Source organism: Microplitis demolitor, chromosome 9 (assembly GCF_026212275.2).
Source record: "Microplitis demolitor isolate Queensland-Clemson2020A chromosome 9, iyMicDemo2.1a, whole genome shotgun sequence".
NCBI classification, from domain to species: Eukaryota; Metazoa; Arthropoda; class Insecta; order Hymenoptera; family Braconidae; genus Microplitis; species Microplitis demolitor.
In genome coordinates this window covers 2,799,530-2,814,351 of record NC_068553.1, presented here as the reverse complement: position 1 = coordinate 2,814,351, position 14,822 = coordinate 2,799,530, and the positions used below count along the sequence as shown (strand labels likewise).

Here is a 14,822-nt window from a genome sequence, read left to right as displayed (position 1 = left end):
GTTGTGTGAGCATTCACTTCAACAATTATATGAAATTCTCTATTTTCTTCACCATAATAAACTTCAATCGACCGGGATTTATTGTTTCGGACGAAAGAAACATCAACACTACCCTCAGGTATTGATGAGTTCGCCAGATATAATTTTTTTCCTAATTTAATAACATCTTCTTGATTTCTGAGTTCTTCTAAGTGATCTTCAATTTGATGTTCCAAATCTTCAAGGTGATGATCTTCCTGTGAAGCTTGTACTTCTGTTGGGCGTAATTTTTTATTTCTTTCACCACTAGTTCCTGGTGTTTCTAATTTTCTTTTAATTCCTTTATTCTTCTTAATCTCCCGAGATTGACTTCTTAAATTACTTGCTTGTGTCTCATTATCTTCTCGTATTCTTTTTTCAGAACTAGATCTAATAGTTTTTCTTTTTCTTTTACTTCCCACTGTAAGTTCTTTGGTTTCGTCTTCTATTTCTGATTCTGAATCTATTAGATCATCAGCATTCATTCTTCTAAACACTAAGACAGGATTCCTGGATAGTGCATCAGCGTTTGTATTCAATTTCTCTTTCTTGTAAATTATTTCATATTCGTATTCTTCCAAGGTTATCCTCCATCTCAATAATCTTGAGTGTGGGTCTTTATGATTCATTAACCAAACCAAAGGACAATGATCTGTGCTAATTTTGAATTGACGTCCATACAAGTATGGATGAAAATGTATAACACACCATACTATTGCCAATAATTAAAGATCTTGTTGGCCCTCAACTTTCCTGATAATTTCAGATCGTTTAATCATGTAATCTTGAGGATATTGATGAATTACGAAATTTTTTTTTTTTTTTTCAATTTTTTCAATTTTTTAGTGATTTTTCAGAAACGACTTGAACGATCTATTTCGAAATTTCATCAGCTCTAGCACTTAATAAGCCGCCTCGAATGCAACTTCAACCATCTCCATCGGTTAATTTGTTCCAGAGATCTCGTTGGAGAAAGAAATAGTAAAAAACGGTTTTTTCGAAAACAATGGCAGACAAAAGTATTGTCGAGCTCTTCGAGCTCGAAAATGTATTGACAATAGTGTTTTCGAGCTCATAGAGCTCGGAAACAGCGGGAAGTTTTGGGGCTGGCTCGCAAGGTCAACCGACAGCCAGATTTTTTTTACATTTTTCAGGGGGTACCCTACATTTTGCCCGGAAAAATGAAATTTTTTTTTTGTGGCCATTGAAAATTTTGTCTATTTACTTTGAATTTCTAACTACTTTAATAATAACTTGTTACAAACTTTATAAAATTGTGTGATATTTTATCAAATTTTTAAAATGCTACCCCCTTTCCCACTAGATGCAATAGTGACATCATATTCTCTAGAGTTTTATGAAATGTTATAAAATTTTGTAGAATTTTATACAATTATATAAAATTTTATCAAAATATAACTTCCCTTATGAGATCTTACTATATATAATTTTATTGAATTTCATAAAATTCTACAAAATTGTATGAATTTTCAGAAAATTTTGCTCTGAAATTTTATAAAATTTTATGAAATTGTATAAAATTTTATATTATTTGAAAAAATTTTATAACAACATTTTTTCCCGGGTTACCATATTGTGTAGTTCTGCTGACAAGAAATTTTGATTTAAATGCGTTCAGCCCAAAGTAGTTAATTTAACTTTAACTCATTCTATTTGTTTTGACATATGCATATTTCCACTGTGATGCAAAATTTTTGTTTACTTGAACTAGATAAACTCTATAATGCTCGATGTCACTGGCTATTTAAGATAACTATTTGTTAACAAGCCTTGTTTTATCCATCTTAGCTCCATATATTTTTTTCACATTTGACTTTTTATCTCAAACAATACTCAGCGTTATTTTTTGACTTCGGAAATTTAAAATCTAGTAATACGTAACTTAAATTTTCCACTGTAATTTTACTTTTAAAGTAGAATATTTACTATACATATATATATATATATATATATATACTAACGCAAAAAATTAAAGGAACAGAAAAATTTTATACATTTTTTTGTGATTTTTAGAAGACTGAAACTTTGTGAAAAATACCCGTATCCAGATTGTAAAAAAGCATTTTACAGCTTAAAATCGCTAGTTTCGGTGCATTTTTATCAAAAGTTTTTGAAAAGTCTGTTTCTTACGCAAACATGAAAAATACCGCGAGACATAAAATTACAAAATTTGTTTTTTTTTTTTCTGAAGAGCCAACAAACCGTGGAAGAATTTTGTCAACTAAACCAATTCATAGGTTATTTAGCAAATTTATTCAGCTTCAATTTGGTATTTTTTTAACATCGTAGGACGATTTTTCGCAGAGATATAAGCCATCAAATAAAAAATGATCCTTTTGGCTTTGATCATGGATATTTAGGCTAGCAATAATCTCACAGTAAATTTGAGGCTGTGAATTAACTCTCTCCAAGACCCTCATATCACTTTTAAAAAAAAAATTTATTTTTCATTTTTAACATCAGAAGTAAGTACAGAAAAATGACTTCTTTTGGTTATTTAGTAAATCAACCGCTACTCTGTAAATGTCGATGAAAAGACTATTGTTGCCAGGAACTTATTTAGCTCAATGTACCCCCAACAACCCTGTAAATTTTCGAATTGATTTATCGAACCGTTTTTTGGGATTGATTGTTCAAAGTTTTGCTAAACAATTAAATTGAATCACTTTTAAGTCCATATAACTTAAAAACTAAAACTCATAGATCATTTCTATAAAATGTATTTTAAAGCTTGACTAATAAGCTTTAATTTATGACCCTAAACTTTATGTTTTGACCTTTCTTCCAATGATTCAATTCCCTTGAAATTTGTAATGCAATCGAAGAATGTTGAAAACATGGTTTTCATTCCACATAACTTATGCATTTCTCATTAAATGACAATGCTGTCACGTGTATTTTATTGTGAACAAAATGATCTGTAAATTTTACAGCTGTCTTATATTTTTACGACATATATTTTTTTATATGACCATGCATGGCCATGTATGGCTATTCATAGCTTGATATGCCTATATATGACTCGATATAACTATGTATAGAAAATTTCAATTTTTTTTTTCAATTATTTTGGCGACGCGGAGATTATCAGATATGCGAATAACTGAATACCTAATCGAAATGGAAATTTTTAATTCAGAGAAAAAACGCTAGAATAATTAATGACCGCACCCGCTTCAGTAGGATTTGAACCCGGAACCTTCCATACGAGAGACTGACGCTCTGACGACTAGGCTATACGACCGACAGTTACAACAAAGTTTAGTTGTGGTACCTAAGGTTCAAAGAATACAATCACTTTCAAAAAAGCAAAATATAATCATCAATATGCTGTTAGTGATATCAAAAAAATTTAATATTCGTTTAACACAACAATACTTGCATATAAGTAATTGTAATCGTTAGGTAAATTCTAATTTATATATATCCGTGAAAAATTAATCATACATGACCATGCGTGGCCATATATAGCCATACATGACCATACATGCAGCATATATGGCCATACATGGTTTTGTATGACTGTATTAAAAAAGTTTGTATGTCCATGTATGGCCATGTATGCTCCATGTGTCACCATATATGCTTCATATATGAGCCATATACGGCCATGTTCGGCCGTGCATGACTGTATTAAAACGTGTGTACGCCCATTTATGATCCTTGTATGACCATGTATGCTTCATATCCGGCCATGTATGATTCATTTTTCACGGGGTTTCAATCGTATCTGTGTATCTTATTATTATAATTGATATTGTCAAAGTAACAGCGATTACAATTATAATCTCATACTAATTAAATTTTCATTACTTTATTTACGTCAAGGTTAGTTTGGTACATTACCTATATAATTTTCTGGCAAATCAACTATCTGAAGTTCTCTATCGAAAATAATCGTTGTCTTCTTTTAACTCTCACTTTTAGAAAACGACTCTTATTTCATATCATGACTTTACACTAACATGTATCTATACACTAACAAGATAGGTATGTATAAAACTATTTTTGATATCGATTAATTGAAAAATCTACCTTCCATTTCGGCTGCCGAATGATCTTTTTTTTCATTCACAGCAACGTTATATAGGTTACCTAAATAATATCAGAAACATTTCTTAAGAATGAAAACAAGTGCTAAAAAATTATTTTGTAAGCAATCGATTTTTATTGAATGATACAATACACGGAGAAAAACATATTGTTGGAGGAAGAAATGGTAAAAAACGAAAGATATCGGCGTTGAAAAGTTAAACAATAATATTTTATGTTATTGTTTATAATATTATTGTTTGCTACATGAGTCAAAACTTATTAAAATCTTGATTTTGATCCGTGACCAGGGCCAACCGACGCTTAGATTTTTTTTTTCCGTGGACATTCATAAATTTTCACTGAATTGTTATAATCATATTCCCATTGCGAACGACATAGCGGCTGCCTCATCAATTATGCATGTACCTTGAAAATAATATGAAGAGCATGTATTTCCTTCACAACAGCCATAACCTTGTGCTGGATGGCACTAAAAAAAAAATTATATTTTATGCCTTTTTCACTTTTCAATGGAAATTGTTATACTGTATTAAAAAGTAAAAATAATAAAATTTTTTTATCAACCTTCAATAAACGTACTGATAGGAAATTAAAAATAACAGAAAAAAAATACTTAGCTGCGAATTGTTAAAATTAAAATTTAAAAGCTAATACGACTATGTAAAGAGTATCAAATATTCAAATTTCGCAGTCTTGCGTGAAATTTGATATCAGCTTTGATTTCTTCGAGTGTTGAATTTTAGGGTTGAAATGTCAAAACTTAATTTTACAAGTTCAAATTTTTATTGATTTAATTTAGAGTTTTTTCAAATTATTCATGTCTATTTGTATTTTTTTTCCAGTATGTTATAATTATAACTCACCCAACCGCCAGGACATGATGCATATACACCAGGATAGATAACAACCAATACGAAAATTGATAATAATAAAATTATTTTCGACATTTTTCTGATTTTATTTCCTAAAACAGAAAAATAAAATAATTGTTTGATTTAAATACTGCAGCTAAATTATAAAGTTACGGTGTAAAAAATTTGCGGAGTGAACACAGGGTGGATTACTTTTTATTTATTCACTCCCCTTTAAAATGAATTTCGTTCCAACGGAGCGATTCAGAAAATATTAGTCATAGAAAAAATTACTAATGTATAATAAAGTCACGAAATGATTTTAAAAAATTCTTACCAGCTAATAATAAGACTTTCTACAAATACAATGTATCATTCACATCGATTATACCACAAGATAATATTTCATATTGTACCGTAATATCAAATATTCCCGAAAAAAATTATGTCACTGTAGCATTCAATAATTTAATATTTCTACCATGAATTATTCTTCAGATACGAATTAGTGAAAATAAGTGAATATTCACTAATCCCAAGTGTAAGTTAAACCACTAATTTCAAAAAGCGGTTCGATTGGCATTCCGAATTAGTGAATATTTACTTGTTTCACATATTCATGTTAAAAGAGTATATGAAATTATAATTTAGTGCGTTACTAAACATTCTATAAATTATAAACATCATATTATTGGTTTAATTAGAAGTATCTGAATCAATTATTTACAGTAATTATTATATTTTTTATCATCAGCTGTTTCTGCTAAAAATATATTTACTTAGTTATTAAAACAACGGAACACTGAGTGACGGAGTGAATTCGCATTAAAATATAATCCGTATTCACCCCCGATTTTTCGTAGTGTAAGATAAGAGTACTGTAATTAATCCAGAGACTATAGAATATTTTTTAAAAAATGTTTTACTTTATTATTTGTAAATGGAGTAAAATATAAATTATAAGTAATACTATACAAACACTTACTATTTATTACCGATTGTTGTTTCCTGAAGTTTCACAAGCTTCTTTGTGACCGATCGAGGGATTGCTGACTTTTATTAATTAATAATTGTGTCCTTTGACATTTCCAATGATAACTTTTGTTTTTTTTTTGTGATAAATTTTTGTAAGACGCAAAATTTATCTTACGCATTAGGAAAAAACGGGGTCATAGGTCTGTTAAGCAATGTAAGCACGGCGAGAAAATTATCGTCAGAACGACTGAACATTTCTTCTCCAGTCTTTATACGATATTCTATATAGTCCTTTTAATGATCCAAGTATCGGCGCAGCGTAACGTCAAAATGACAATACTATGGTCATTATAGGTATCCAAAGAAACGCTAATAAGATAATCTTGTAGAGTTTTGAATAAAAAAAAATGAATGCAAATTGAAAGATGCCAAGTTAAGAATACAGCCTCATTAATCATTCCATCATATGATAAGTTTCAATATTCAGGCTCAGTGACTTATGTTGATTAATCAGTTACTTATAATTAAAAAAAAAAAAAAAACTTTTAACAATTAATTTTATTGGTTGAAAAACAAATAATAAGATATTTTTCAAAACTGAAAATGTTTATCCGTGCTTGATGTAAATCTATTAACTATACCAAAGCAAAAAACAACTATATGCAATCAAATTTTTTTACATTGGATAATAATTATTAAAATCAGTCCGTAAAAACTATCATGATTGTATAAAAGGTGCCTAAACCTTTTAACTAGATTATCTCAATTATCGTAACAGAAAAGCTACTTAATTACTAATAAGAAGTATGTGACACAGCGCTCACAAAGGCTTTTTAATGGTTAGCTTGACATTTGCCGAACTGTGCAAGTTTCACGTTCTTAATCAACGCCGTTATGATCCATCGTATCGTCAATATAACGGTACGAATACGTATAATAACAAAACGACAACCTATTTTGTCAAAACAACTGAATCTCGATGGCAACTTTTCGCTTATGGCTTAAGTTGAAAAATGAATTCTCATGGGAGGAGAAACATTGAATACCCAGAAAAAAATCGTTATGCACGATCATTATAACAGGGCTATTGCTGTTACTCTGGTCATCCTTAAATTACCTTTTTAAGGGCGCCACTGGAAGTGATAACGGCCGCCCAGAACCGGATCTTAAATCGTCAGGGTCGGTGTAATTTATTTAATTGTAAGAGAAGGATGAGGAAGGATAACTTATAAATAATTTACTTCTCCAATGATCACTTTAAACCTTTTTATTTATTCAATAACCTTTTTAACCTTTTTGACCTTTATAAACCTTATTCACTCATAAACCTTCATGAACCTTATACACTATACCTTTTATAAACCTTATCACCTTTTACAAACCTTATAAACCTTAATTAATCTTTTATTTATTAACCCGCGATATTTTCATTAACTATTAAATTACTTATTACCCGCAATAATATCCTTAATAAAATTAGCCAACTACCTTTGGCATTTCGACACACTCACACACACAATAATTTTATATAATTATTTACAATTGTGTAGGACTTTATAAAATTTTGTATTATTTTATATAATTTTATAGAATTACATTTATTTATTACGTTCTTTACTCAGATCTGACTTTCTAAAATTTTATTGAATTTCATAAAATTTTATAAGATTCTACAAAATTGTATGAATTTTCATAAAATTTTGCTCTGAAATTTTATAAAATCTTATGAAATTGTATAAAATTTTATATTATTCTATAAAATTTTATAAAAACATTTTTTCCCGGGTTACCATATTGTATAGTTGCGCTGACAAGAAATTTTTAATTAAATACATCCAGCCCAAAGTAGTTAACTTAACTTAAAAAAAATTTATAAGTTTACATTAATAATATAGCTCTACTGACTAGTAATTTTCAATTTAAATTACCCAACTCAGAACAATCATATTCACTGGCATCATCGTAATGTATTTAACTATATAGTGCAATCGACTATTTTTTGGTAGTACTGCTTACCATATCACTTTAATCATGGGTACAACAGCCAACAGCTGAGACTTTTTTTTACTACGTTTCCCGAGTTCCAAAAACTTATTTTTTTTTCTCAGTGTATCATTCTATTTGTTTCGACATCTGCATGTTACCACTGTGATGCAAAATATTTGTTTACATGAACTAGATAAACTCTAAAATGCTCGATGTCACTGGTTATTTGAGATAACTATTTTTTAACAAGCCTCGTTTTGTCCATCTTAGCTAGATATATATTTTTCACATTGTACTTTTGATCTCAAACAATACTCAGCGTTATTTTTTTGCCTTGTAAAATTTAAAATCTAGTAATACGTAACTCAAATTTTCCTCTGTAATTGTATTTTTTAAAGTAGAATATTTACTATACATATATGTATATATACATATATTTACTATACATATATGTATATATATATATATATATACATATATAAATATATATATATTAGCTAACGCAAAAAATTAAAGGAACAGAAAAATTTTACAAATTTTTTTGTGATTTTTGGAATGCTGTGACTTTGTGAAAAATACTCGTATCCAGACTTCAAAAACGCGTTTTATAGCTTAAAATCTCTAGTTTCGGTGCATATTTATCAAAAGTTTTTGAAAGGTCTGGTATTACGGAAACATGAGAAATACCGCTAGACGTAAAATTTCTTATTTTTTTTTTTTTTTTTTCTAAAGAGCCCACAAACAGAGGAAAAATTTTGTCAACTAAACCAATTCATAGGTCATTTAGCAAATTTATTCAGCTTCAATTTGGTTTTTTTTTTTTTAACCTCGTAGGACGATTTTTCGCAGAGATATTAGCCATCAAATAAAAAAACGATCCCTAAGCCTTTGATCATCGATATTTAGGCTACTAAAAATCGCACAGTAAATTTGAGAGCAGCGTTGGAAACTTAAATAAACTCTCTCCAAGACCCTTTTATCACTAAGAAAAAAACATTTTTTTTTCATATTCAACATCCATTAGAAGTAAGTACAAAAAAATGCCTTCTTTTAGTTTTTTGAAAGACTATTGTTGCCGGGAACATTTTTAGCTTAATGTACCCCCAGTAACCCTGCAAATTTTCAAATTGATTTATCGAACCGTTTTTTGGTGTTGATTGTTTAAAGTTTTGCTAAACAATTAAATTTAATTACTTATAAGTCCATATAACTTTAAAACTAAAACTCATAGATCATTTCTGTAAAATGTATATTGAAGCTTGACTAATAAGCTTTAATTTATGACCCTAAACTTTATGTTTTGACCTTTCTTCCAATGATTCAATTCCCTTGAAATTTTTAATGCAATCGAAAAATGTTGAAAACATGGTTTTCATTCCATATAACTTATGCATTTCTCGTTAGATGACAATTCTGTCACGTGTATTTTATTATGAACAAAATGATCTGTAAATTTTACAGCTATCTTATATTTTAACAGATTTACTTTTATTATTTATGATGTTCAGTGAAAATTGAATCATACATGATCATATATGAATGCTCAACGCATCGCCATATATGAAAATTGGCCAGACACGGTCATATATGAACATGCATGGCCATGTATGGCTATTCATAGCTTGATATGCCTACATATGACTCGATATAACTATGTATAGAAAATTTAACTAAATTAAAAAAAAAATTTCAATTTTTTTTTTTCAATTATTTTGGCAACGCGGAGATTATCAGATATGCGAATAATTGAATGCCTTATCGAAATGGAAATTATTAATTCAGAAAAAAAACGCTAGAATAACTAATGACCGCACCCACTTCAGTAGGATTTGAACCCGGAACCTCCCGTACGAGAGACTAACGCTCTGACGACTAGGCTATACGACCGACAGTTACAACAAAGTTTAGTTGTGGTACCTAAGGTTCAAAGAATACAATCACTTTCAAAAAAGCAAAATATAATCATCAATATGCTGTTAGTGATATCAAAAAAATTTATAATTCGTTTAACACAACAATACTTGCATATAAGTAATTGTAATCGTTAGGTAAATTCTAATTTATATATCCGTGAAAAGTTAACCATACATGACCATGCGTGGCCATATATAGCCATACATAGCCATAGGTTTTAATCGTACCTGTACGTCCTATAATTATAATTGATATTGTCAAAGTAACAGCGATTACAATTATGATTTCATACTAATTAAATTTTCAATACTTTATTTACGTGAAGTTTAGTTTGGTACATTACCTGTGTAATGCTATGTCAAATCAAATATCCGAAGTTCTCTATCGAAAATAATCGTTGTCGTTTTTTACCCTCACTTTTAGAAAATGAGTCTTATTTCATATCATGACTATATACTAATATCTCTGATTAAAAACTCCGATTGAAACTGATTGAGATATTTCAATCGAATTCAATCAGCTTCAATCGGAAAATAATCGAAAATTAAAATTATTATTTTCTGATTGAATCTGATTGAAATTCAATCAGAAACCTGGAACGCTTCCGAACATTTCCGATTGAAAATTCGTTTCTGATTGAAACTGATTGAATTCTGATTTCAATCAGTTTCAATCGGATTCAATCAGAGTTTGTAATCAGGGATGTATCGATACATTAACAAGATATGCATGTATAAAACTATTTTTGATATCGATTAAATGAAAAATCTACCTTCCATTTTGGCTGCCGAATAATCTTTTTTTTCATTAACAGCAACTTTGTATAGGTTACCTAAATAATATCAGAATTATCTGTTAAGAATGAAAACAAGTGCTAAAAAAATTATTCTGTAAGTGATAGATTTTTATTGAATGATACAATACACGGAGAAAAGCACATTGTTGGAGGAAGAAATGGTAAAAAACGAAAGATATCGGCGTTGAAAAGTTAAACAATAATATTTTGTTATTTTTTCCGGATAAATCATAATATAACGTACTAATATGTGTCTGAAATCATAGCAACTCATCCATATTATGGTTTTTTTCGATTATATAATGTCGTCGAACTTGGTTTTTAGTTCAAATCATATTATTAACAAAACAATCGAAAAAACGTAGTTTCTTATATTTTTGTCGGATATTTCTCATTTTATTGTTTGCTACATGGGTCAAAACTTATTCAAATCTTGATTTTGATCCCTGACCAGGGCTAACCGACGCTCAGATTTTTTTTTCCGTGTACAGTTATAAATGTTCACTAAATTGTTATAATTATTTTCCCATAGCGTGCATTATACCGTAGTCCACAATGGACATGCATACACCTTGAAACAAATATGAAGAGCATCTATTTCCTTCACAACAGCCATAACCTTGCGATGGATGGCACTAAAAAAAACTTATATTTTATTCCTTTTTCATTTTTCAACGGAAATATTTATACTGTATTAAAAAGTAAAAACAATAGAATTTTTTTATCAACTTTCAATTAACGTACTGATAGGAAAGTAAAAATAACAGGAACAAAAATTATCAGCTGCGAATTGTTAACAGTAAAAATCACAAGCTTATAGGACTTTGAAGTGGAGAGTATGAAATATTCAAATTTCGCAGTCTTGCTTGAGATTTGATATCAGCTTTAATTTATTGAGTGTTGAATTTAAGGGTTGAAATGTCAAAACTTAATTTTACAAGTTCAAACTTTTATTGATTTAATTTAGAGTATTTTAAAATTTTTCATGTCTACTTGTATTTTATTTTTCCCGGTATGTTATAATTATAACTCACCCAACCGCCAGGACATGATGCATATACACCAGGATAGATAACAACCAATACGAAAATTGATAATAATAAAATTATTTTCGACATTTATCTGATTTTATTTCCTAAAACAGAAAAATAAAATAATTGTTTGATTTAAATACTGCAGCTAAATTATAAAGTTACGGTGTAAAAAATTTGCGGAGTGAACACGGATTGGATAACTTTTCATTTATTCACTCTCCTTCACAATGAATTTCGTTCCAAAGGGGAGATTCAGAAAATATTAATCATAAAAAAAATTACTAATGTATAATAAAGTTATAGGTTTTTGATATGCAGATATTTCTATTGAGTACTTACGAGCTGTCTTCTCATATATTGTCACGAAATGATTTTAAAAAATTCTTACCAGCTGATAATAATCTTTCTTACAAATACAATGTATCATTCACATCAATCATACTACAAGTTAACATTTCATATTGTACCGTAATATCAAATATTCCCGAAAAAAATTATGTCACAATAGCTATTCAATAATTTAGGTTTACTACCATGAATTATTCTCTAAATATGATTTAGTGAAAATAAGTGAATATTTACTAATTCCAAGTGCAAGTTAAACCACTAATTTCAAAAAGCGGTTCGATTGGCATTCTGAATAAGTGAATATTTACTTATTTCACATATTCGTGTGTAGAGAGTATATATAATTATAATTTAGTGAGTTACTAAAACATTTTATAAATTAAAAACATAATATTATTGGTTTAATTAGAAGTATCTGAATCAATTATTTACTGTAATAATAATATTTTTTATTATCAGCTGTTTCTACTAAATATATTGTACTTAGTTATTAAAACAACGGAACTCCGAGTGGCGGAGTGAATTCGCATTGAAATATAATCCGTATTCACACCCGATTTTTTGCAGTGTAAGATAAAAGTACTATAATTAATCCAGCAACTATAGAATATTTTATAAAAAATATTTTACATTATCATTTGTGAATGAAGTAGTATAAAAATTATAAGTAAATCTATACAAGTAATTACTATTTATTACCGATTGTTGTTTCCTGAAGTTTCACAAGCTTCTATGAGACCGATCCGGGGATTACTGGCTTTTATTATTTAATATTTATGTCCTTTGACATTTCCAGTGATAACTTTTGTTTTTTTGTGATAAATTTTTCTAAGACGCAAAATTTATCTTGCACAGTAGTAAAAAACAGAGTCATAGGTCTGTTAAGAAATGCATGCACGGCGAGAAAAATCCCGTCAAAACAACTGAACTGTTATGATCCATCGCATCGTCAATATAACGATACGAATACGTATAATGACAAAACAATAACCTATTTTGTCAAAACAACTTATAACGTAAACCGTTTTTCTTTTCACGACGGAGACGTGAAACAAACCCGGAGTCGTATGCCCATACAAAGTTTGGAAATCGGCCCTGTATCGGGACATTACCGGGCCAAGAATGTCGATTAATGGCTCAGCAATGGCAATTTTTATTGGCCGATAAATGGCTTATAGTCAGAATAATAACCTCGGGCCATTAATGGCGCTCGACTATCGGCCGATTAATGGCTGCCATCAATCAGCCAAGCAAACGAATAAATTAAATTAAAAAAAAATTTCTTTTTTCTAATTTCTTAATAGAATTCATAATCATCAACGTTTAAACTATTCGAGTGGGATAAATGATGTGAAAAAAACTTGGTGAAAATTCTACTAGGCTCTGGGCGCGAACTGCCGTCCTTCTGATTGCTGGGTTTGAACGCTGGCTACTGGACAATCTGCTAATGTTGATCTGATACTTTAAAATGATCTACTTATTCATTTTACTACAACTACTCGGTTTTATGAAAAGTAAAGAGCAATTTTATTAATATTATCGATTATTTAAAACAAAAATAATTTCGTACTATTTTTATTATAATTAATAATTTTTTAAAAATAAAACTTACTAAATTTAATTGATTATTTATTAAGGACCCAATGGAATCATTTTGCTCTACCACCATTATTAAAAATGACATTTACTTTTAAAATACATGTCTTATTTTTTAATTAAATTAATTTTTATAAGTTAAGTTATAAAATTACGGTTGTTGATTGCAAATAATAACGAATTAAAAAATATTTTAATTGTTACTTGTAAATAATTTTAATCGGAGAATTAAAATATTTATTAATTAAGACTTAGTTTAATTAAAAAACAAGTATTAATTAAATAAAACTGTAATAATTAGTTATTTGAATAATTAATAATTGATAAGTAGATTTTTTCATTTAACAAGAATCAATCATGGGCTACTAATTCACAAAATAATGGCCCAACGTTACAAACCGATCAGCGGCCAGTCATAAGTTACCATTCATTGGCCAGCCATCGGCAGCGTCGTATGACTGTCGTTTCCGGTACGGGAAGTCATATTTCGATATGAAACCAGTAATACTATAACATATACATCCAAAAATTTAATTAAAAATTCACCTCGAATTGACTACGCTATCTTGATGAAAAATTAATCAACTGCTCGTAATTAACCAGGTTTGGGCCATTACTAATTGTCAATGCTTGGCCGAGCGACTGCAGTCAGACATCGGCCAACCTACGGCATTTTTTCCATTAACGGCAACTTTGTATGGGTGTGGTCACCCAAGTGTTTTAAAAAAATTATAAATAACGATAATAATTATTACTAAAAATAATAAATAATTATAAACAAACTAAAGATGTGCCTGGACCAGCTCTTCAGGCTGGGTTAGTGCACGAGGGCGCCAATCCGTTTTTACAAAACGGACAAAACTATTAGGTGTACAAAAAAGTTCTACCCGTTTTTTGTCAAAAAAAAATATATTTAAAAATTTTAAATAAAATACAAATTTTAATCAAAATAACCACCATCAGCATCTACTACCCTTTGCCAACGCTCAGGCAACTGATGGATCCCACGGCGATAAAAGGCTTGATCTTTTGTCGAAATGAAATCATCTATTGTTTTTTGCATTTCGTTTTCATTTTGTAAGTGTTTGTCAGCCAAGTAATTTTGCAATGAACGGAATAGGTGAAAATCACACGGTGCAAGGTCTGGTGAATACACAATAGCTTGTTGAGTAACGTTTAACTTTTTCGCAAGTTCTTGTTGTGTTTGTGCAGAATCTTGATTCAGTA

At 29.3% G+C, this 14,822-nt stretch overlaps 2 long non-coding RNA genes across 2 annotated transcripts; both read right to left on the bottom strand.

The window, feature by feature from the left end:
- Positions 1 to 4,194: 4,194 nt before the first annotated feature.
- Positions 4,195 to 5,975, bottom strand: LOC128668564 (uncharacterized). Its single transcript, XR_008404192.1, has 3 exons — positions 5,932 to 5,975; positions 4,959 to 5,059; positions 4,195 to 4,564 (listed from the first exon to the last, which is right to left on the bottom strand). It is a non-coding gene; the product is annotated as an uncharacterized LOC128668564 (long non-coding RNA).
- Positions 5,976 to 10,756: 4,781 nt separating this feature from the next.
- On the bottom strand, positions 10,757 to 12,738 carry LOC128668627 (uncharacterized). The gene is made up of 3 exons (XR_008404277.1): positions 12,699 to 12,738; positions 11,652 to 11,752; positions 10,757 to 11,252 (listed from the first exon to the last, which is right to left on the bottom strand). It is a non-coding gene; the product is annotated as an uncharacterized LOC128668627 (long non-coding RNA).
- Between the last annotated feature and the right edge of the window lie 2,084 nt (positions 12,739 to 14,822).